Genomic DNA, 23106 nt, shown 5'->3' with positions numbered 1-23106 from the left:
TGTCCCAGTATTAATAAACACATTCATGCACCAATACTGGCAATGTAACTCACGGTCCAATATTATTAAACACACCTGGCCTTGCATTAATAAATGCATATATGGGTAAATATCAATAAATACACACTTACTCCAGTACGAATAATATCACAGCTAGTCCAATATTAATTAAAACCTACATGGGCCAATATTACCAATTGCATACCCGGTCCAATATTAATAAGCGCACACCTGGTCCTACATTAATAAACTCACATCTTGTCCAATACCACTAAACTTATACTTTGGTCAATGCTAACAAGCACACACCTAATCCAATATTAATAACATCAAACATGTCCCAAAACCAATGTAAGTGTAAATGTCACCACAATCCCTGATGACCATAGGCTGCTCTCCCCTTTGAGGAGGAAGCTGACTGGTAGTGATTTAGCCTGAGGATCACCACACCTCAGGCAAGGGGCAAAGTTGAGAAGGGCGGGGTCTTCATGGATAACCTCAGCTGGTGCGGCAATTGAATTTGCGCTGTTGGCGGCGCTCCGCATCACAAACCAACCATCCAGCCAACTGACCCTTCCCAATATTAATAAACTCGCAGCTGGTCTGATGCTAATATAGTCTCAATGCTAATAAATTCACACATGGTCCTTATACTAATAAACTCATACCTCATCCAATGTTAATGAACACACACCGCATCCAAAACAATGGACCTCACATCTGGCCCAATAGCAATACTGTCAGTGCAGGTCTGTATGGTTTCTGTATAGGCCTGAATCCAGTTTTGAGCTGGTGTCATTATTTAATTTATTGCGACATTCTGTATAAAGCAACTCTGATCTTCCAGTTCAGATTTAAATATGTTGTAGGAAAATGACGACGGTTTCTTGTCTCTGCATCACAAGAGGAAACAATATTTGCTCTGCCACCCTTCACGACCTCATTAAAAGCCCTCTACTTCAACATGCTTCTAATGGAGAACACCTGCTCTTGCACAGGACTGTCTCATCTTCCTGGATACAACACTCAAATCCTAATGGCTGTGATGACAGAAGAGTAGAGAGTAAGAGAAAATGAAAAGTTTAATATTGGATTGCTGCCATTTGGCTATCCCCGCTTAGCAGGCCCAGCTCATCACTTTCACTATATTTATTTCTTGGTATGCCACTTCGCCTCAGTTACATCAAGTCCACCGCGGAAGCATCGATGGTGATAGCTCTGGATACACTTGGCCATCAGTCAGTTCCACTGTCAAGCTGTAACAAACATTGGTAATTCCCTATAGTACGAACATCAATCACTAGACAATGGATAGAGCTTATTTTCGGTTTCGGACACATGCCAATATTACCAGCCTCCAGAGCTTAGCTGGGCAGGATTTTGCCATCTGCTTTGCCCTTCTCCTGCATTTGTTGGGGTAAAGGTTGACTTTGTGTGGAATGTACAATAACAAATGGGAAGCCTGCTTTATACTTAGAACGTAGAACAGTACAGCACAGTACAGGCCCTTTAGCCCACGATTTTGAACCGACCATTTACCCTAATCTAAGATCAACCTAACCTACATCCTTTAATTTACTGCTGTCCATGTGCTTGTCTAAGAGTCGCTTAAATGTCCCTAATGACTCTGCCTCCGCCACCTCTGCTGGCAGTGCATTCCACACACCCACCACTCTCTGTGTAAAGAACCTACCTCTGACATCTCCCCTATACCTTCCTCCAATCACCTTAAAATTATGTCCCCTCGTGACAGCCATTTCCACCCTGGGGAAAAGTCTCTGGCTATCCACTCTATCCATGCCTCTCATCACCTTGTACACCTCTATCAAATCACCTCTCTGCTTTCTTCGCCCCAGTGAGAAAAGCCCTAGCTCCCTCAACCTTTCTTCATAAGATATGCCCTCCAGTCTGTTTTGTTATGTTTCCTTTGTAACATAAGCGGCTTCCTTCTGTTGCATTTGTCAAGGAAGGTCGAGACGTGTAAATAACTTCAACTCATTTATTTACACTATGTACACTTTTATAACTTGAGTTCGATACTACTGCTAATCCTATTGTAGCTACCTAAACTGACTAACCAGCTGCTGTCTTCCACGTGGTGGGTGTAATCTTGAATCAACCCTGTGCCTCTCCTCACTGACTGTCTCCACTGGCCGAAAGGGCTGATCATGGGTGTGGTGTCCTTTATGTATGGGTTGGTGTAATGACCCCCTGTGGTCGTGTCACCTCCTTGTGTATCATGAATGTCCATTGGTCGCCTCCCATCTAACTTATCTATTGGTTGAGTGTGTGTGTGTGATGTTTCTGGTGCTCCCTCTAGTGTCTGTCTAGCTTACATGTATTTACAGTGATGCACATCACCACACAGTCCAGGCAGCATCCTGGTAAATCTGCTCTGTACCCTCGTCAAAGCATCCACATCCTCCCTATAATGAGGCGACCAGAACTGAACACAATATTCCAAGTGTGGTCTAACTAGGGTTTTATAAAGCTGCAGCAAAACCTTGCGGCTCTCCTGATATATCGCATCCAGTTTAGCAGCAACAAACCGTTAACTTACTGCATCTTCTTGTCACAATTGACAACTTTATTTTTCTAAGTTGCAATGGGCAATGTCGTGGTGGCATTGGTGAGCCAACCTTCAGACGTCATGAGTTCAATAGCAAATTAGAAACATATCATCCGTGGGCATAGTCAGGAAAATCTAGTGGGAGCCTATCATTTAAAAAAAATATTTTCATTAAGGCATTTTGTATATACATTGAACACAACCAAAACCAGAATGAGCACAGGAAACCTCATAACAAATAAATGAATAACACCCAACCGCCCCACGCTCCCTGCCATTCCATTCCAACCACCCTGCCTCCCCATTTTAACCCCTTTATTCCCCCCTCCCCCCGACATCTTAACTGTCCTTGAAAAAGTCGATAAACGGCTTCCACTTCCAGGCAAATTCATCCACTGACCCTCTCATGGCGAACTTAATCTTTTCCAGCCAAAGGAACTACGCCAGATCGGCCACCCCACCGCCCCGGCTTTGGCGGCCCCGAGTCCCTCCATTGCAACAAAATCCGTCTCCGGCATACCAGAGAGGCTAAGGCCAAGACGTCAGCCTGCCTCACTCCCTGGACTCCCGTGTCTTTCTACATTCCGAACATCGCCACTTCCTGACTTGGGGCCACATTCACCTTCAGCACCTCAGACATAACATCCACGAACCCCTGCCAGAACCCCTTCAGCTTTGGACATGCCCAAAACATGTGAACATGGTTTGTACACCTCCCCGCGCACCGTCCATACCTGTCCTTCGCCCCCTCAAAGAACCTGCTCATCCTGGCCACCGTCATATGCGCCCTGTGCACTACCTAAGCCAAGCACACGAGGAAGATGCGTTCACCCTCCTCAAAGCCTCCTCCCACAACTCAGGCTCCATTCCCCCCCCCTCCCCCTCCCACTTCTGTTTAACTTCTCCTATCGGGGCTCCCTTCTAGTCCATTAACTCCTTGTAAATCTCAGATATCTTACCCTTCACCCACTCCTGCTTTCGATATCACCTTGTCCTGCAGGACCGGGGGCGGCAGGTCGGGCTCATACTCCTCTTTCAATTCCTCTGTGGGAGCCTACCATGCCTATCTTTATTTTCCTATATTATTTCATGGGCTGTGGGCATCACTGGTAAGGGCAGCATTTGAGGCCTATCCCTATTTGCCCTTGAAGCTATTGGCTTGCTGGGCCACTTTCGAGGGCTGTTAAGAGGCAACCACATTGTTCTGGGTCTAGAGTCACATGTAGGCCAGATCAGGTAAGGATGGCATAAGTGAATCAGATGGATTTTTATGGCAGTTGACAGTGGTTTTGTGGCCACCATTACTGAGACTGACTTTCAATTCCAGATTTTCTTTGAGCTAAAATTCCACCAGCTGCCATGGTGTGATTCGAACCATTTTGCCCAGAGCATGAGCCTGGGTCTCTGGATAATGACTCAGGGACATCACCACAACATCATCATATCCACATCTTGCCCAGAGCATGAGCCATGTGACTCCAGCCCCACACTGTTGAAAAGAATAAGATCCATCCAATTTGTTTTCTACCATGATACACCAATGATGAATCTGTTGACTAATCATAGCTATCAATCACTACCAATTAATCCCAAATGAATGCAATCATGATACAAAGAAAACCTCAATGGTGGAGACCTCTGTGAACCTTTGATCTTTCACAAACCTGCTACACTAAGGCTCCTGAAGTGCTAGCAATTTACTCAGCTCTAATCGATAATAGAATAATGAATGGACATGGGTGGCAACTGTGGTCTCGACAGTGCTGCCTTAATCCTGAACTTAGATTGTTAGCTCAAATCACTCGTCAGCCAGGAATTACATTACTAACGGAGTCGGTTAGCTCAGTTGGCTGGGTGGCTGGACGCCAACAGCATGGGTTTAATCCCCATGCCGGCTAAGGCTCTTCATGAAGGCCCCGCCTTCTAAACCTTGCCCCTCGCCGGAGGTATGGTGACCCTCAGGCTAAATCACCACCAGTCAGCTTTCTCTCAAAGGGGAAAGCAGCCTCTGGTACTGTGGCGACATTTCCATAAATACTTCAGAACAATTCTGATCATTTCACCTCGAGCAAAAAGAAAAATAGCTCTTTCTCTTAAATTGGAAAACCTAGGTGGAACATCAGCAGAATGACAGCCTTGCCTGGTCGGGAGACCACAAGGTGAATGAAGAAGTGGGGCATATGCAGCATCAAGTTCAGTGAAATGAAGACTGAGGGAATGAATGCATTCCAATGGTAGGAATGAATGATGATGGAGGAGAAGACAACGTGATGTGTCTTTAAAAGCCAACATGGAGGGAATGCCAGGCGAGGAAGGTTAATTGAACATGCGGATCAACACATTTTTTGTAATCCGTCAAGGATTTAGTATCATTCAAGTCTTTTGAAAGAAGCTTATGATGGAAGCTAACTTGTGAACTGTATGAAGAAACCCAATGAAGTCAATAGAAAGTAAGATCTGAGCGGTGTAAAATAAGCAATCGATCCTGTTCCATTGATTTCCTGCCGGCTGGATAAGACTAAAATTATCCCCCAAGTTTGGTTGAGTTGGCCTCAGACCTGACCGGGCCCAAGAAAGCCACCAGTTAAGTTTCTGTATGTTCCTCGGTTGAGTAAATACAAAAGGATTCTGGTTAGTGCACGGGTCTGAGGTAAATCCCATAAGAGTTTGCACGTTCAGAGATGGCTAAAGTCTCCACACCAAGTCCAACCCACTGAAACCACAAGTAGCTCTCTCTCTCTATGTCACAGCTCTTCAAACAGCACCAGTAGCAACCAGTCATTAGTGACATGGTTGCTGTGGTCTGGGTGGTGCATAGAATAGTGGGGCCAGCTTTAACTTTGTCAGATGCAGGAAGCTGAACCACTCTTTGAGGAGGATACAACAATTTTCCTGATAATGTCAGTGTTTTGAAACTTCCTCTTTTGATCTGAATCATGTGCCTTGTAATGAGCACACTGGTTCTGAGGTAAGAAATTTAAAAAAAGGTTTCTCAGCAAATATGACTGTAAAAAAATATAATTTCCAGTTCAATCAGGGCTGCTACTTCAGTGTTTTAATTATTTTGCAGAGGCATACCATCTTTAAAGGAAGAAATTTAAATATTCATCCATCTGAAGTGACATTTCTTCGTATTTCTGAGTGTGAAAGGAGCCAAGTTTAAAACACATTGAATCCTGAGCCAAACCACAGCTTCGTTCCAGCCCACCCCCAACCACTGTTGCTATTTAAAAAGCCGAGAGTCCCATTCTTACCAACTTGATTATTTTGCCAAAAAAAAGCAGATGTGAGTAAAAAGAGATGTCAGGACTAAAGGATAGCTTGACCAAGTCTAGCTGTCCTCTCAGAATTGTGCCGGCCACAAAAAAGACAAAATCTGTCAAAAGGAATCATAAGGCTCTCCTGCGCAACTGAGAAAACACACCTCGCAGATATGCCTTCCACTGTCCTTTAAGTACTAGAGTTCCAAATCAGGATGGTATGGTATGCTTTGTCCTGGATGCTGTCAAGCTTCTTGGCGTGTTGCTGGAGCTGCACTCATCCAGGCAAGAGGACAGTTTTCCATCACACTCCTGACTTGTGCCTTGTAGATGGTAGGTAGGCTTTGTGGAGTCAAGAGGCGAGTTACTCACCATAGCATTCCCAGCCTCTGATCAGCTCTTGTAGCCTCAGTATTTAAATGGCTGGTCTAGTTCAGGCTCTGGGCAGAACACTGATTAATTATTCTTTAGACCCCAATTCTATTCTATCTTGTATTTAAATGGACAGTTTAAAGCACAACTGTTTACAACCCGACATCCTCAACATCATCTAAGGACCTTACAGACTATCAACCTAACCACTGTAAACACAGATGCTGCTGCCATGTCTTACAAATGAGATGTTAAACTGAGGCCCTGCCTGCCCCTCAGGTAGATGTAAGAAATTCCATTGTTCTATTTTGAAGAAGTGATGTGGAGATGCTGGCATTGGACTGGGGTGGGCACAGTAAGAAGTCTTACAACACCAGATTAAAATCCAACAGGTTTGATTGGAATCACTAGCTTTCGGAGCGCAGCTCCTTCATCAGGTGAGGTATTTTGAAGAAGAGCAGCGGAGTTATCCACATTGTCCCAGCCAAAATTTTTTTTAAATCTTTTTATTGGCACTTCCCATATTTATAAACAGTTATTTCATAGAATTTTTTGTTGTTGTATATATACACATCACATTTTTCTCGCCTGCGCTAATTTCCTTTATTATACGGAGAGGTTTAGCTTGTCCTTCGTTTAACTGATCCTATGTGCATTTCATTGCCCTCTGGATCGGTCTATGTTTCCGCCCCTTCCCCGTTGTGCTCCCCCCTTTCCTCCCCCCACCCCTCTCCCCCCCGGCTTCAGCTGTGCTTTTATTTTATTTTCCGGACAGAATCGGAAAAGAAAGGGCCCCCTCATCTCTCGTGGCTTCCCCACCTTTCTTCCGCCTCTCCCCCCCCCCCCCCCCCTCCCCCCCACCACCACCTCCGGGTTGCGCAGTCTTTTGGTACCTCATCTAACTTGGTGTTTCCAAAAAAATTCTTATTAGGTTACTCCTCATTGCTGGCCTCGAACAGGTTTTCGAACAGACCGACAAGCTGCCCCCAAGTATCCAGGGAGCCTTCCTCTGACCCCAGGGTGGCGTACTTAATCTTCTCCAGGTGGAGAAATCCCGAAAGGTCAGCGAGCCAGTCTGCAGCTGTGGGTGGTGCTGCCGATCGCCAGCCGAGCAGGATTCTCCGGCGTGCGATTAGGGAAGCGAAAGCGAGAGCATTGGCCATGTGTAGCTCTGGCTGCTCTGATACCCCGAAGATTGCCACTATTGGGCATGGCTTCACCCTCACCCCCACAACCTTGGACATTGCCTCGGAGAAGGCTGTCCAGAACCCAGCAAGCTTGGGGCAAGCCCAAAACAGGTGGGTGTGGTTGGCCGGGCCCTTCTGGCACCGTTCACATTTGCCCTCCACCTCCGGGAAGAACCTGCTCATTCGGGTTCTGGTCAGGTGCGTTCTGTGCACCACTTTGAGCTGCATTAGGCTTAGCCTTGCGCAGGAGGAGGTGGAGTTCGCCCTGCTCAGTGCTTCGCTCCAGAGTCCCCATCCTACCTCTGTCCCCAGTTCGTCCTCCCATTTTTGTCTGATCTCATCCAGTGGAGTCTGGGCTCTGTCCAGTAGCTGTCCGTATATTTTCCCACATAGCCCCCTCCCTTCTCGTTGCTTGTGCCTATCAGGTCCTCTAGTAGTGTGGTTTCTGGGGCCCCGGGGTACCCTACTGTCTCTTTGCGGAGAAAGTGTTTTATTTGGAGGTGTCTCATTTCCTGTCCTTTTGCTAGCCTCCACTTCCTCGTCAGTTCGTCGAGTGCCGCCAGTCTGTGCCCTACGTAGAAGTCCCCGACCGTCAATGTCCCGCTTCCATCTTTTGAAGGTGGTATCCAGCATGGCTGGGGGGGGGGAATCTGTGATTGCCGCAGATGGGGGCCATGGGGGACATTTTAATTATCCCGAAGTGTTGTCTCAGCTGGGTCCACATTCCTAGCGTGGCCGCTACCACTGGGCTCGTTGTGTATCTTGTTGAGGAGGATGGGAGTGCTGCTGTAGCCAGGACCCAGAGGGTCGTTCCTTTACAGGATGCCTCCTCCATTTGTACTCAATCTGTGTCGGGTTCTTGTATCCATCCCCTCACTCTTTCTGCCGTTGCTGCCCAGTGGTAGTATTTTAGCTTTGGTAAGGCCAAACTTACCATGATTTTCCTTCTTTGCCATGTCTGTTTGGGAATTCTCGGGTTCTTACCCCCCACACACAAACGCCATGATTAGACTGTCTACGTTTTGGAAAAAGGCCTTGGGGATGAAGATCGGAATGGATCTAAACAGGAAGAGGAACCTTGGCAGTACGTTCATCTTGATCGTCTGCACTCTCCCCGCAAGGGACAGTGGGAGTGAGCCCCACCTTTGAAGATCTCTTCTTACTTCCTCCACCAGGCTGGTCAGGTTCCACTTGTGGATCTGTGTCCAGTCTCTGGCTATCTGGATCCCCAGGTAGCGGAATCTGTTCTGGGCTGTTTTGAACGGAAGCCCCTCCAGCTCTCTCCCTCCCCAGTTTGGGTTCACTGGGAATGCCTCACTTTTGCCCAGGTTAAGTTTGTAGCCCGAGAAGGTTCCAAACTCTTTCAGTATTTGCAGTATTGCCATCAGTCCTTCCTGTGGCTTTGAGACATAGAGGAGCAGGTCATCTGCATAGAGTGAGACTCTGTGCTCTCTGTCTCCTCCCCGGATTCCCTTCCAGCTTTTCGCGTCCCACAGGGCTATCGCCAGGGGTTCGATGGCTAGCGCAAACAAGAGTGGGGACAGGGTGCAGCCCTGTCTTGTTCCTCTCTGCAGCTGGAAGTATTTAGAGCTGGTGGTGTTAGTTCGGATGCTCGCTTTGGGAGCGTTGTACAGGAGCCTCACCCAGGCGGTGAACCCCGCTCCTAGGCCAAACTGTCCCAATACCTCGAGGAGGTAGCTCCATTCGACTCTGTCAAAGGCCTTTTCTGCGTCCAGGGAGATGATCACCTCTGGTGTTCTCTCCCCGGTGGGGTCATTATTATGTTCAGCAGCCGCCTGATGTTCACTGTGAGCTGCCTACCCTTGACAAAGCCGGTTTGGTCCTCTGCGACCACCTCTGGTACACAGCCCTCCAGCCTTTTGGCCAGGACCTTGGCGAGTATTTTCACATCCACGTTCAGCAGTGAAATGGGTCTGTGTGATCCATATTCCGCCAGGTCTTTATCTTTTTTGGGTTATCAGTGAAATTGTGGCCTGCGCTAGCATGGTGGGCAGGGTGCCCCTTGCCAGTGAGTCCACGAACATGTCCCTTAAGTGTGGGGCCAGGTCTGGTGCAAATGTTTTGCAGACGTTGATGTTTTAGGCTTGTTCCAACACTGTTTTATTCAACCAGATGAACTACTGTAAATATTCAACTGTTGGGTGGGGTTATTGGGTTATGGGGATAGGGTGGAGGTGTTGACCTTGGGTAAGGTGCTCTTTCCAAGAGCCGGTGCAGACTCGATGGGCTGAATGGCCTCCTTCTGCACTGATCTGACTAGCGACCTTGTAGTAGCCTGACCAGACTTACTAGCTACCGCATGGTGTTTGTGCTTGCTAGCTCGTGGACTGTGACTGTCTCAGTAGCTGGGTCCCGCGAGAGCGGCAAACCTAGTGCCCTCTGGCTTTATAGTGGTAGTGTCCTGTCTGGTGATTGGCTGTGCTGTGTTGTATGCTTACTGGTCATCCTATGTGTCAATCACTGCCTGTCTGCATCTCATTATATGCATGAGTGGATATTATGACAACTCCCCTTTTTTTTTTGAGTTAAATAAATACTGAGGTGTGCGTGCGTATATATATATATATATATATATTTATGCCTGACTATATACAAACGGTGATTGAATAAACGTATATACATGGGAAGGTGTCGATAGTGCAGATACATGGAAAACTAAGCAATATTTACAAGAGTTAAGTCGATGGATTCAGTCACAAAAATTTACAAAAGTTAAATCTACAGATACAGTCTTTGTGGCGGGCGACGAATTCTTGTTGATCGCCGCAGAGGTGGATCAGGAACCGCCTGCACGTGGAGAGGTGGGATCGCTGCCATTGCGGTGGTCGCGTGGGCTGGCAGGATTGCTGGCAGATCGGTGGAAGAATGCTTGGTCGGGCTCGGATGGTGTTGAGGTCGGATTGTGAGATGAGGTTCGCAGACGCCTCGATGTCCAGTTTAAATCGGATGTGAGCCTTGTTAACTGTGAGGACCGCACACCGCTCGTCGTCAGGATCCACACTGAGGATCGATGCGTTGCGCAGGTGTGGTGGAGGCCAGCTCATGTGTGGTTATGATGCCCACCCGATATGGAGACTGGAGGCAGTCAGCATCAGGGTCCGTTGGGCTGTCGAGATCAGAATCTGGCATGCCTTGTTGTATTGAGCGGATACTTCTGCGCCGCAGCTGGGATCGCTGGCTGAGCGGTGGAGCAGATCTGCAGAGGGCTGCGTAGTGGCCAAGCTTGCCACACTTGAGACATCGGCGTCCTCTTGCCGGACATTGCCGCTTTAAGTGGGCGGAGCCACAATTCGGACACGTCATGACGCTGACGTCAGCGTGATCCGTGCGCCATGGGCATTGCGCAGTGCGGTTGGCCGCCGAACGCACCTGCGCAGTCTGGTTTTCGGTCTCGTCGTCCACTCAGTCGTGGCGCGCATGCGCAGGGATCCGAGAAATGCGTGCAAAACGGCCACTCTCCTCGATGCTCAGGCCCTGCATCTGTGCAATGGCCTGCACCCTTTCTGCCTCATGGGAGGTCAGATTTGCAGTTTCTGCTGCCCTGATGTGGGAGTAACGATTCTTGGCATGCTCATGGACAACGCACGTCTCGATAGCGACAGAGAGGGTCAACTGTTTGATTTTAAGGAGCTGCTGCGGCAGGGAGTCGGAGTGAACCCCGAAAACGATCTGATCCCGGATCATGGAATCAGCCGTCGAGTCATAGTTACATGACTGCGTTAGGATGCGGAGATGGGTCAAGAAGGACTAAAAAGGTTCATCCTTACCATGAAGCCTCTGCTGGAAGATGTACGGTTCAAAGCTCTCATTCACCTCAATGTCGCAGTGGCTGTCGAACTTCAGCAGGGCTGTTTTGAGTTTTGTTTTGTCTTCGCCATCGGCGAACGTAAGCGAATTGTAGATATGGATGGCGTGGTCCCCCGCAGTGGAGAGAAATAGCGTGATCTTCCTGGCATCCAATGCTGTCTCAAGATTGGAGGCCTCGATGTACAAGAGGAACTTTTGCTTCAAGATTTTCCAGTTGGCGCCGAGGTTGCCGGAGATGCGGAGTTGCGGAGGAGGCTGGATGTTTTCCATTTCGCTGGATGGCTGCTTGCTGGTCGATGCTGATTCACTCGAGGTAGGTCCGTCAAGATCAATATCACTCTGGTACCATGATGTGTTAGGCAGGTAGGTTCGATGTGGACTGCACTCAATGCAGGGAAGTTAGAAACAGACGTCTAACACAGGATAAGATCCAACACTGTTTTATTCGACTAGATGAACTGCTGTACATATTCAGCTGTGGGTTGACACTATACTGATCTGACTGGAGACCTTTTAGTAGCCTGACCAGACTGCGTGGTGTTTGTGCTTGCTAGCTCATGGACTCTGACTGTCTCAGTAGCTGGGTCCCGAGAGAGCGGGAAACCTAGTGCTCTCTGGCTTTATAATGGTAGTGTCCTGTCTGGTGATTGGCTGTGCTGTGTTGTATGCTTACTGGTCATCCTATGTGTCAATCACTGCCTGTCTGCATCTCATTATATACATCTCCCAGGTCTATTCCTGCTTCCAGCTCCCCCCGTCTGTCTTCCCCCACAACTGGTAGTTCCAGTCCATCTAGGAACTGTTTGATCCCCGTGCCCCGTTGGGGGGGGCTCGGAGACGTATAGTCCCCGGTAGAAGGTCTCAAATGCCCGATTGACCTCCTTTGGTTCTGTTACCAGTCTGCCTCTGCTATCCTTTACCTGCGCTACTTCCCTTGTGGCTGCCTGCTTTCTCAGCTGGTGAGCCAATAGGCGCCCAGCCTTGTCTCCGTGTTCGTAGAAGGTCCCCTAAGTCTGGCCGAGTTGGTACACTGCTTTCCTCGTGGATAGCAGGTTAAAGTCCATTTGCAGATTTTTTCTCTCCGCCAGCAGCTCTACAGTCCATAGAAAATACAGCACAGAACAGGCCCTTCGGCCCACGATGTTGTGCCGAACCTTTGTCCTAGATAAAGAACAAATCAATCTACACCCCAGCATTCTACCGTAATCCATGTACCTATCCAATAGCCGCTGGAAGATCTCTAATGTTTCCGACTCAACTACTTCCACAGGCAGTGCATTCCATGCCCCCGCTACTCTCTGGGTAAAGAACCTACCTCTGACATCCCCCCTTTCTCTTCCACCATTCACCTTAAATTTATGTCCCCTTGTAATGGTTTGTTCCACCCGAGGAAAGGGCCTTGGAGTATTTTCTGTCAACTTCCAGGATGGAGTCCACCAGTTGTTGCCTGGCCACCCTCTCTTCCCTTTCTCTGCTTGCCTTGTAGGCTATGATCTCTCCTCTAATCACGGTCTTCAGTGCCTCCCAGAACGTGGAGGGTGAGACCACCCCGTTTTGATTGTTACTAATGAAGTTGCCTATGGCCCACAATGTTTTTTGACAGAAGGCCTTGTCGGCCAGGAGGTCCGTGTCGAGTCTCCACATGGGGCGCTGGGCCCGGCCTGTCTCCAACCTCACATTCATATAGTGTGGAGCGTGGTCAGAGATAACGATCGCGGAGTACTCCGTTCCCGTGATTCCTGGAAGCACCAATTTCTCCACTGCAAAGAAGTCAATACGGGTGTATACCTTGTGTACTTGTGAGAAGTATGAAAATTCCTTCTCTCCCGGGTTCAGGAACCTCCATGGGTCCACCGCCCCCATCTGCTCCATAAATGCTCCTAGTTCCCTAGCCATGCCCGTCTTTTTCCCTGCTCTGGGGTTTGATCGGTCGGTCAGTGGGTCCTGTACACAGTTGAAGTTGTACCATGATCAGTCGGTGTCTGTCAAGGTTGGGGATTTCTGCCACAGTCTTCTTTATGAATTCTGTGTCATCCCAGTTGGGAGCGTACACATTTACCAGTATGACCGGTGCCCCTTCCAGGACACCGTTGACCATGACGTACCGTCCCCCTGGGTCCATAACTGTCTTGGTTTCCGTAAACCTCGTCCTCATGCTAATTAATATTGCTACTCCCCTAGCCCTCGTCCTGTAGCATGAGTGGTATGTCTGTCCCACCCAGCCCTTTCTTACCAGCAGTCGGTCCTTCTCCCTCAGGTGCGTCTCTTGTAGGTAAATTATGTCTGCTTTTAGGCTTCTTAGGTGGGTGAAGACCCTGGATCTTTTCACCGGGCCGTTGAGTCCCCTTACGTTCCAGGTAACAATCCTGGTGGGGGGTTTGCGACCCCCCGGTCCTGCGGGATCACCCATATTTACCTGGTGGACGTGCCCCTGCACTCCGGGGTTTCCCTTCGTTAGGAGTCTGTCCAAAATGGCCGCAGTCGCCGCTCTCGCCATGAGGTCGGGCCCCAGGGCTCCGGGGTTTCCTTTTGTCCAGGGGGCACCCAACATGGCCGCCAGCTATGTGTACGTCACGTGGCTGCGCCCCTGCACTCCAGGGTCTCCTGAAGCCCTCCCGAGTGGCTGTTTGTGGCACGCCATCTTGGTTCCTCGCCCTGCTCCATGCCCGCCAAGGCCTGTGTTCATGCTGCTGATCTACCTTACCCTTCTCTTTGCTTCTCTTTTGTTCTGTGCTCTCCCCCCGACTCCTCTCCCCCCCCCCCCCCCCATAGTCCCCCCCTGTGTTCTTCCCCCCCTTCTACCCTGTCCCCCCCCCCTCTTTGTGCCAGGCGCTCCCTCTCCCCTGAGAGGTGCGCCGCGGCCCTCCTTTCTTCCTGCCCTCCCGTGTTGGCCGTCCTCGCTAGCACGGTGACCCCCCCTCCCGGTACTTGCCCTGCTCTGGTCCTGTTTTACCTTCCTTTTGCAACACCTTGTCTCGCCCTCCTGACCGCCTTTCTCATCCTTGTTCACCTTGCTCCGCTCTCCCCCATAGCATTGAGAGATGGAATGAGCCTGGGAACTAGTCAGCACAGTCCGGCACAGTGTACCAAACACGTGTGTACAGTCCGTGATCGTATTGTCTCTGTTTGCGGTCTGCCCGCTGCTCTTTGTTCCGATTCTTCCTTTCTTTTCCATCCCCGTCGCTTTCATGATGGCCGTTGAGACTGTCCCTCCCCCAGTTTGTTCGCTCTAACGAACTCCTCCGCTGCCGCTGGGGTGTTAAAATACAGCTCCTCCCCCTCAAATGTTACCCTCCCTCATGGCGTTTATCTCTGTTTTTATCTCCTCCTTTATGTCGTTGGTCGGGAATAACATCCCAAATTTCACATTTCTTTTGTAGAGTACTGATTTGGCCCTGTTGAATTCAGTCCTTCTTTTGGCCAAGTCCGCCCCAATGTCCTGGTACACGCTTATGATCTTCCCTTCCCACGTGCTCGATTTCGTCTGCCGGGCCCACGTTAGGATTTTTTCCCTGTCTTGGAACCTGGGCAGTTTCACGATAATCGCTCTGGGCTGCCCCCCGGCTTTGGGCGTGGGTCGGAGCGACCTGTGCGCCCTGTCGATTTCTGGAGGGTTTGGAAGTTTCTCCCTTCCCGCTACTTGCTCAGCATTTGGGTGACGTAGCCTGCTGGGTCTCTGCCCTTCATCCCCTCTCGCAGACCCACTATTTTAACATTCTGCCGTCTGGACCTATTTTCCTGGTCCTCCACTTTCCCACTTAGGCTCCCCTGGCTCGTTACCAGCCTTTTCACCTCGGTTTCCTGAGGTACCATCCTGTCGCTCTGGTCCGAGGCGGCCCTCTCCAACTCCTGAATAGTTTTCTCCTGCGCCTCCACCTTCCTTTCCAGGCCATCGATGGTTCGTTGCATTTTGTCCATTGCCTCCGCCAGCATCTCCTTCATCATTGTGTGGAGCTCCATCCTGAGTGCCTCCCTCATGGCGTTTATCTCCGTTTTTATCTCCTCCTTTATGTCGTTTATCCCTGTTTTCAGCACGCTTCTCCATTCCTCCCCCTGTGTGGGGTGGGATGGTCGCTGCGTCCTGTTCCTGCTCCGCTCGCCAGCTTTTCCGCTTCCTGATACGCCTGAAACACCGCCTCGTCTGCCTGCGCGGCTGCAGCTCCTGCCTTTTTCCTTCGCCTTCGCTGCTGCTCCTTTTTACATCTCACCGTCCCCCCGATTTATTATTATTTGCAGGCAGATCCCTGTTATGTGCCTTTCTCTTTTTTTCCTGGGATTTGGTGCGAAAAAGAATTTCTTTTTTTTCCCCCCAAAGAAAAAAACCTGTGTCGTGTTATCCATCCTGGGGTAACACAGACTGCAACACGATGCAGTTAAATGATCAAACACACACCAAACGTAGGCGTTGGTTCAATAAGATTTATTGAACTCCAGTAACGAAACACACAGCTGCCTGTGGGTTGACTCTCTACTCCTCTAAGTAAACTAACACTAACTATCTAGACCAGGCTAGCTCTGATCCACGTGTAGAAGGTGCTGAATGATTTGTACACCCTGACTGTCACTACAGTTGTCACCAGTGGAAAGAGGAAGACTGCTGATGCCTTGTGTGTTTTATAGTTGGAAGCCCCCCCCCTGGTGTTCTGACTTGTGATTGGTCGTGTTCTGTTCTGTACAAAGAACAAACAAAGAATAAAGAAAATTACAGCGCAGGAACAGGCCCTTCGGCCCTCCCAGCCTGCGCAGATCCAGATCCTTTATCTAAACCTGTCTTCTATTTTCCAAGGATCTACTTCCCTCTGTTCCCCGCCCGTTCATATATCTGTCTAGATGCATCTTAAATGATGCTATCGTGCCCGCCTCTACCACCTCCGCTGGCAAAGCATTCCAGGCACCCACCACCCTCTGCGTAAAAAACTTTCCACGCACATCTCCCTTAAAATTTCCCCCTCTCACCTTGAAATCGTGACCCCTTGTAATTGACACCCCCAATCTTGGAAAAAGCTTGTTGCTATCCACCCTGTCCATACCTCTCATAATTATGTAGACCTCAATCAGGACCCCCTTAACCTCTGTCTTTCCAACGAAAACAATCCTAATCTACTCAACCTTTCTTCATAGCTAGCACCCTCCATACCAGGCAACATCCTGGTGAACCTCCTCTGCACCCTCTCTAAACCATCCACATCCTTCTGGTAATGTGGTGACCAGAACTGCACGCAGAATTCCAAATGTGGCCTAACCAAAGTCCGATACAACTGTAACATGACCTGCCGACTCTTGTGCTCAATACCCCGTCCGATGAAGGCAAGCATGCTGTATGCCTTCTTGACCACTCTATCGACCTGCATTGCCACCTTCAGGGTACAATGGGCCTGAACTCCCAGATCTCTCTGTACATCAATTTTCCCCAGGACTCTTCCATTGACCGTATAGTTCGCTCTTGAATTAGATCTTCCAAAATGCATCACCTCGCATTTGCCTGGATCGATCTCCATCTGCCAATTCTCTGCCAAACTTTCCAATCTATCGATATTTTGTTGTATTCTCTGACAGTCCTCCTCGCTATCTGCAACTCCACCAATCTTAGTATCACCTGCAAACTTGCTAATCAGACCACCTATACCTTCGTCCAGATCATTTATGTATATCACAAAGAACAGTGGTCCGAGCACGGATCCCTGTGGAACACCACTAGCCACCTGTCTCCATTTTGAGACACGCCCTTCCACCACTACTCTCTGTCTCCTGTTGCCCAGCCAGTTCTTTATCCATCTAGCTAGTACACCCTGAACCCCATACAACTTCACTTTTTCCATCAACCTGCCATGGGAAACTTTATCAAACGCCTTGTAGATGTCTATATGACATCTACAGCCCTTCACTCATCAATTAACTTTGTCACTTCCTCAAAAAATTCTATTAGGTTTGTAAGACATGACCTTGCCTGCACAAAACCATGCTGCTTATCACTGATAAGTCTATTTTCTTCCAAATGTGAATAGATCCCTCAGTATCTTCTCCAACAGTTTGCCTACCATTGACGTCAAGCTCACAGGTCTATAATTCCCTGGATTATCCCTGCTACCCTTCTTAAACAAAGGGACAGCATTAGCAATTCTCCAGTCCTCCGGGACCTCACCCGTGCTCAAGGATGCTGCAAAGATATCTGTTAGGGCCCAGCTATTTCGTCCCTCGCTTCCCTCAGTAACCTGGGATAGATCCCATCCGGACCTGGGGACTTGTCCACCTTAATGCCTTTTAGAATACCCAAAACTTCCCCCTTCCTTATGCCGACTTGACCTAGAGTATTTAAACATCTATCCCTAGCCTCAACATCTGTCATGTCCCTCTCCTTGGTGAATACCGATGCAAAGTACTCATTAAGAATCTCACCCATTTCCTCTGACTCCACGCATAAATTCCCACTTTTGTCTTTGAGTAGGCCAATCCTTTCTCTAGTTACCCTCTTGCTCCTTATACTCGAATAAAAGGCTTTGGGATTTTCCTTAACCCTGTTAGCCAAAGATATTTCATGACCCCTTTTAGCCTTCTTTATTGCGCGTTTGGGATTTGTCCTACTTTCCCAATATTCCTCCAAACCGTCATCAGTTTTAAGTCGCCTAGATCTTATGTATGCTTCCTTTTTCATCTTAGCTAGTCTCACAATTCCACCCGTCATCCATGGTTCCCTAATCTTGCCATTTCTATCCCTCATTTTCACAGGGACATGTCTGGCCTGAACTCTAATCATCCTTTCCTTAAAAGACTCCCACATTTCAAATGTGGATTCACCCTTAAACAGCTGCTCCCCAATTCCAGGTCCAGTATGGCCCCTTCCCGAGTTGGACTATTTACAAAGAACAAAGAACAAAGAAATGTACAGCACAGGAACAGGCCCTTCGGCCCTCCAAGCCAGTGCCGACCATGCTGCCCGACTAAACTACAATCTTCTACACTTCCTGGGTCCGTATCCCTCTATTCCCATCCTATTCATGTATTTGTCAAGATGCCCCTTAAATATCACTATCGTCCCTGCTTCCACCACCTCCTCCGGTAGCGAGTTCCAGGCATCCACTACCCTCTGTGTAAAAAACTTGCCTCGTACATCTACTCTAAACCTTGCCCCTCTCACCTTAAACCTATGGCCCCTAGTAATTGACCCCTCTACCCCGGGAAAAGCCTCTGACTATCCACTCTGTCTATGCCCCTCATAATTTTGTAGACCTATCAGGTCGCCCCTCAACCTCCTTTGTTCCAGTGAGAACAAACCGAGTTTATTCAACCGCTCCTCATAGCTAATGCCCTCCATACCAGGCAACATTCTGGTAAATCTCTTCTGCACCCTCTCTAAAGCCTCGCCATCCTTCTGGTAGTGTGGCGACCAGAATTGAACACTATACTCCAAGTGTGGCCGAACTAAGGTTCCATACAGCTGCAACATGACTTGCCAATTCTTATACTCAATGCCCCGGCCAATGAAGGCAAGCATGCCGTATGCCTTCTTGACCACCTTCTCCACCTGTGTTGCCCCTTTCAGTGACCTGTGGACCTGTACTCCTCGATCTCTTTGACTTTCAATACTCTTGAGGGTTCTACCATTCACTGTATATTCCCTCCCTGCATTAGACCTTCCAAAATGCATTACCTCACATTTGTCCGGATTAAACTTCATCTGCCATCTCGCCGCCCAAGTCTCCAAACAATCTAAATCCTGCTGTATCCTCTGACAGTCCTCATCGCTATCCGCAATTCCACCAACCTTTGTGTCGTCTGCAGACTTACTAATCAGATCAGTTACATTTTCCTCCAAATCATTTATATATACTACAAACAGCAAAGATCCCAGCACTGATCCCTGTGGAACACCACTGGTCACAGCCCTCCAATTAGAAAAGTATCCTTCCATTGCTACTCTCTGCCTTCTATGACCTAGCCAGTTCTGTATCCACCTTGCCAGCTCACCCCTGATCCCGTGTGACTTCACCTTTTGTACTAGTCTACCATGAGGGACCTTGTCAAAGGCCTTACTGAAGTCCATATAGACAACATCCACTGCCCTACCTGCATCAATCATCTTAGTGACCTCTTCGAAAAACTCTATCAAGTTAGTGAGACACGACCTCCCCTTCACAAAACCATGCTGCCTCTCACTAATACATCCATTTGCTTCCAAATGGGAGTAGATCTTGTCTCGAAGAATTCTCTCCAGTAATTTCCCTACCACTGAAGTAAGGCTCACCGGCCTGTAGTTCCCTGGATTATCCTTGCTACCCTTCTTCAACAAAGGAACAACATTGGCTATTCTCCAGTCCTCCAGGACATCACCTGAAGACAGTGAGGATCCAAAGATTTCTGTCAAGGCCTCAGCAATTTCCTCTCCAGCCTCCTTCACTATTCTGGGGTAGATCCCATCAGGCCCTGGGGACTTATCTACCTTAATATTTTTTAAGACACCCAACACCTTGTCCTTTTGGATCTCAATGTGACCCAGGCTATCTACACACCCTTCTCCAGACTCAATATCTTCCAATTTCTTCTCTTTGGTGAATACTAATGCAAAGTATTCATTTAGTACCTCGCCCATTTCCTCTGGCTCCACACATAGATTCCCTTGCCTACCCTTCAGTGGGCCAACCCTTTCCCTGGCTACCCTCTTGCTTTTTATGTACGTGTAAAAAGCCTTGGGATTTTCCTTAACCCTATTTGCCAATGACTTTTCGTGACCCCTTCTAGCCCTCCTGACTCCTTGCTTAAGTTCCTTCCTACTTTCCTTATATTCCACACAGGCTTCGTCTGTTCCCAGCCTTTTAGCCCTGACAAATGCCTCCTTTTTCTTTTTGACGAGGCCTACAATATCTCTCGTTGTCCAAGGTTCCCGAAAATTGCCGTATTTATCCTTCTTCCTCACAGGAACATGCCGGTCCTGAATTCCTTTCAACTGACACTTGAAAGCCTCCCACATGTCAGATGTTGATTTGCCCTCAAACATCCGCCCCCAATCTATGTTCTTCAGTTCCCGCCTAATATTGTTATAATTAGCCTTCCCCCAATTTAGCACATTCATCCTAGGACCACTCTTATCCTTGTCCACCAGCGCTTTAAAACTTACTGAATTGTGGTCACTGGTCCCGAAATGCTCCCCTACTGAAACGTCTACCACCTGGCCGGGCTCATTCCCCAATACCAGGTCCAGTACCGCCCCTCCCCTAGTTGGACTGTCTACATATTGTTTAAAGAAGCCCTCCTGGATGCTCCTTACAAACTCCGCCCCGTCTAAGCCCCTGGCACTAAGTGAGTCCCAGTCAATATTGGGGAAGTTGAAGTCTCCCATCACCACAGCCCTGTTGTTTTTACTCTTTTCCAAAATCTGTCTACCTATCTGCTCCTCTATCTCCCGCTGGCTGTTGGGAGGCCTGTAGTAAACTCCCAACATTGTGACTGCACCCTTCTTATTCCTGATCTCTACCCATATAGCCTCACTGCCCTCTGAGGTGTCCTCCCGCAGTACAGCTGTGATATTCTCCCTAACCAGTAGCGCAACTCCGCCACCCCTTTTACATCCCCCTCTATCCCGCCTGAAACATCTAAATCCTGGAACGTTTAGCTGCCAATCCTGCCCTTCCCTCAACCAGGTCTCTGTAATGGCAACAACATCATAGTTCCAAGTACTAATCCAAGATCTAAGTTCATCTGCCTTACCCGTAATACTTCTTGCATTAAAACATATGCACTTCAGGCCACCAGACCTGCTGTGTTCAGCAACTTCTCCCTGTCTGCTCTGCCTCAGAGCCCCACTGGCCCTATTCCCTAGTTCTCCCTCAATGCTCTCACCTTCTGACCTATTGCTCCCGTGCCCACCCCCCTGCCATACTAGTTTAAACCCTACATACTGCTCTAAAAAACTCTCCTGAATGCTCCTTACAAATTCTGCTCCATCTACGCCTCCAACACTACATGAGTCCCATTCAATGTTGGGGAAGTTAAAATCTCCCATCACGACCACCCTATTGCTCCTACATTTTTCTATAATCTGTCTACATATTTGTACCTCTACTTCACGCTCGCTTTTGGGAGGCCTGTAGTAAAGTCCCAACAATGTTACTGCACCTTTCCTATTTCTTAGCTCTACCCATATTGCCTCAGTGCTCGAATCCTCCATCGTGCCCTCCTTAATCACAGCTGTGATATCATATCTGACCAGTAATGCAACTCCTCCATCCCCTTTACCTCCCTCTCTATCCCTCCTGAAGCATCTATACCCTGGGATATTTAGTTGCCAGTCTTTCCCTTCCCTCAACCAAGTCTCAGTAATACCAATAACATCATATTCCCAGGTACTAATCCAAGCCCTAAGTTCATCTGCCTTACCTGCTACACTTCTCGCATTGAAACAAATGCACCTCAGACCACCTGTCCCTTTGAGTTCATCATCTCTTCCCTGTCTACTCTTCCCCGTAGTCACATTTAGTTTATTATCTAGTACCTTACTGGCTTTAGTTGCTGCCTCTTTACTGACCTCTAACTTCCTAATCTGGTTCCCATCCCCCTGCCACATTAGTTTAAAACCTCCCAACAGTGTTAGCAAAAGCACCCCCTTGGACATTGGTTCCAGTCCGGCCCAGGTGTAGACTATCCGATTTATAATTGTCCCACCGCCCCCAGAATCGGTTCCAATGTCCCAAAAATCTGAACCCCTCCCTCCTGTACCATCTCTCAAGCCACGTATTCATTCTGACTATTCTTGAATTTCTACTCTGACTGACTCGTGGCACTGGTAGCAATCCTGAGATTACTACCTTTGAGGTCCTACTTTTTAACTTATCTCCTAACTCCCTAAATTCTGATTGCAGGACCTCATCCCGTTTTTTACCTATATCGTTGGTGCCTATATGCACCATGACAACTGGCTGTTCACCCTCCCCCTTCAGTATGTCCTGCAGCTGATCTGAGACATCCCTGACCCGTGCACCCGGGAGGCAACATACCATTCGGGAGTCTCGTTTTCGACCACAGAAATGCCTGTCTACTCCCCTTACGATTGAATCCCCTCTGACTATAGCCCGGCCAGTCTTTTTCCCACCCTTCTGTGCAGCAGAGCCAGCCACAGTGCCATGAGCCTGGCTACTACTGCCTTCTCCAGGTGAGTCATCTCCCCCAACAGTATCCAAAATGGTATACCTGTTTTTGAGGGAGATAACCGCAGGGGACACCTGCGCTGCCTTCCTGCTCTTTCTCTGCCTTTTGGTCACCCATTCCCTGTCTCCCTCACCAATCCTAATCTGCGGTGTGACCAACTCACTGAACGTGCTATCCACGACCTCCGCAGCATCACGGATGCTCCAAAGTGAGTCCATCCGCAGCTCCAGAGCCGTCATGCGGTCTAACAGGAGCTGCAGCTGGACACACTTCCCGCACATGAAGGAGTCAGGGGCATCGGCCGCGTCCCTGATCTCCCACATTGAGCACGAGGAGCATAACATCGGTCTGGGATCTCCTGCCATTTTTACACTTTACCTTAATTGATTACAAATATAATATCAAATAATGAATAAGTGAAAGGAATAAAGATTTTACTTACCAATCACAATACTTACCAACACACGAAGAGTTAAATTTCTCCCAGCTACTGCTAATTGGAGCACTTTCCTTACCAGCCAATCAGGTCACTACTTTGCTGTGATATCACTCTTCAAGGTAAGTTTTTAAAGGGGAAAACTTACCTTCCCGACAGACCCCTGGCCACTGCTCCCGCCGAAAATCTGAAAGTCGCTTCTCCGGCAGCTGTGTCCCCGCCGCTCTCCTCGCGCTCTTTTATCCTGTGTCCCCGCAGCTCTCCTCGCGCTCTTTTATCCTGTGTCCCCGCCGCTCTCCTCACGCTCTTTCACTG

The sequence above is a fragment of the Scyliorhinus torazame genome, chromosome 14 (assembly GCF_047496885.1).
Source record: "Scyliorhinus torazame isolate Kashiwa2021f chromosome 14, sScyTor2.1, whole genome shotgun sequence".
In the NCBI taxonomy this organism is placed as follows: Eukaryota; Metazoa; Chordata; class Chondrichthyes; order Carcharhiniformes; family Scyliorhinidae; genus Scyliorhinus; species Scyliorhinus torazame.
Note: the sequence above shows the minus strand (reverse complement) of the source record.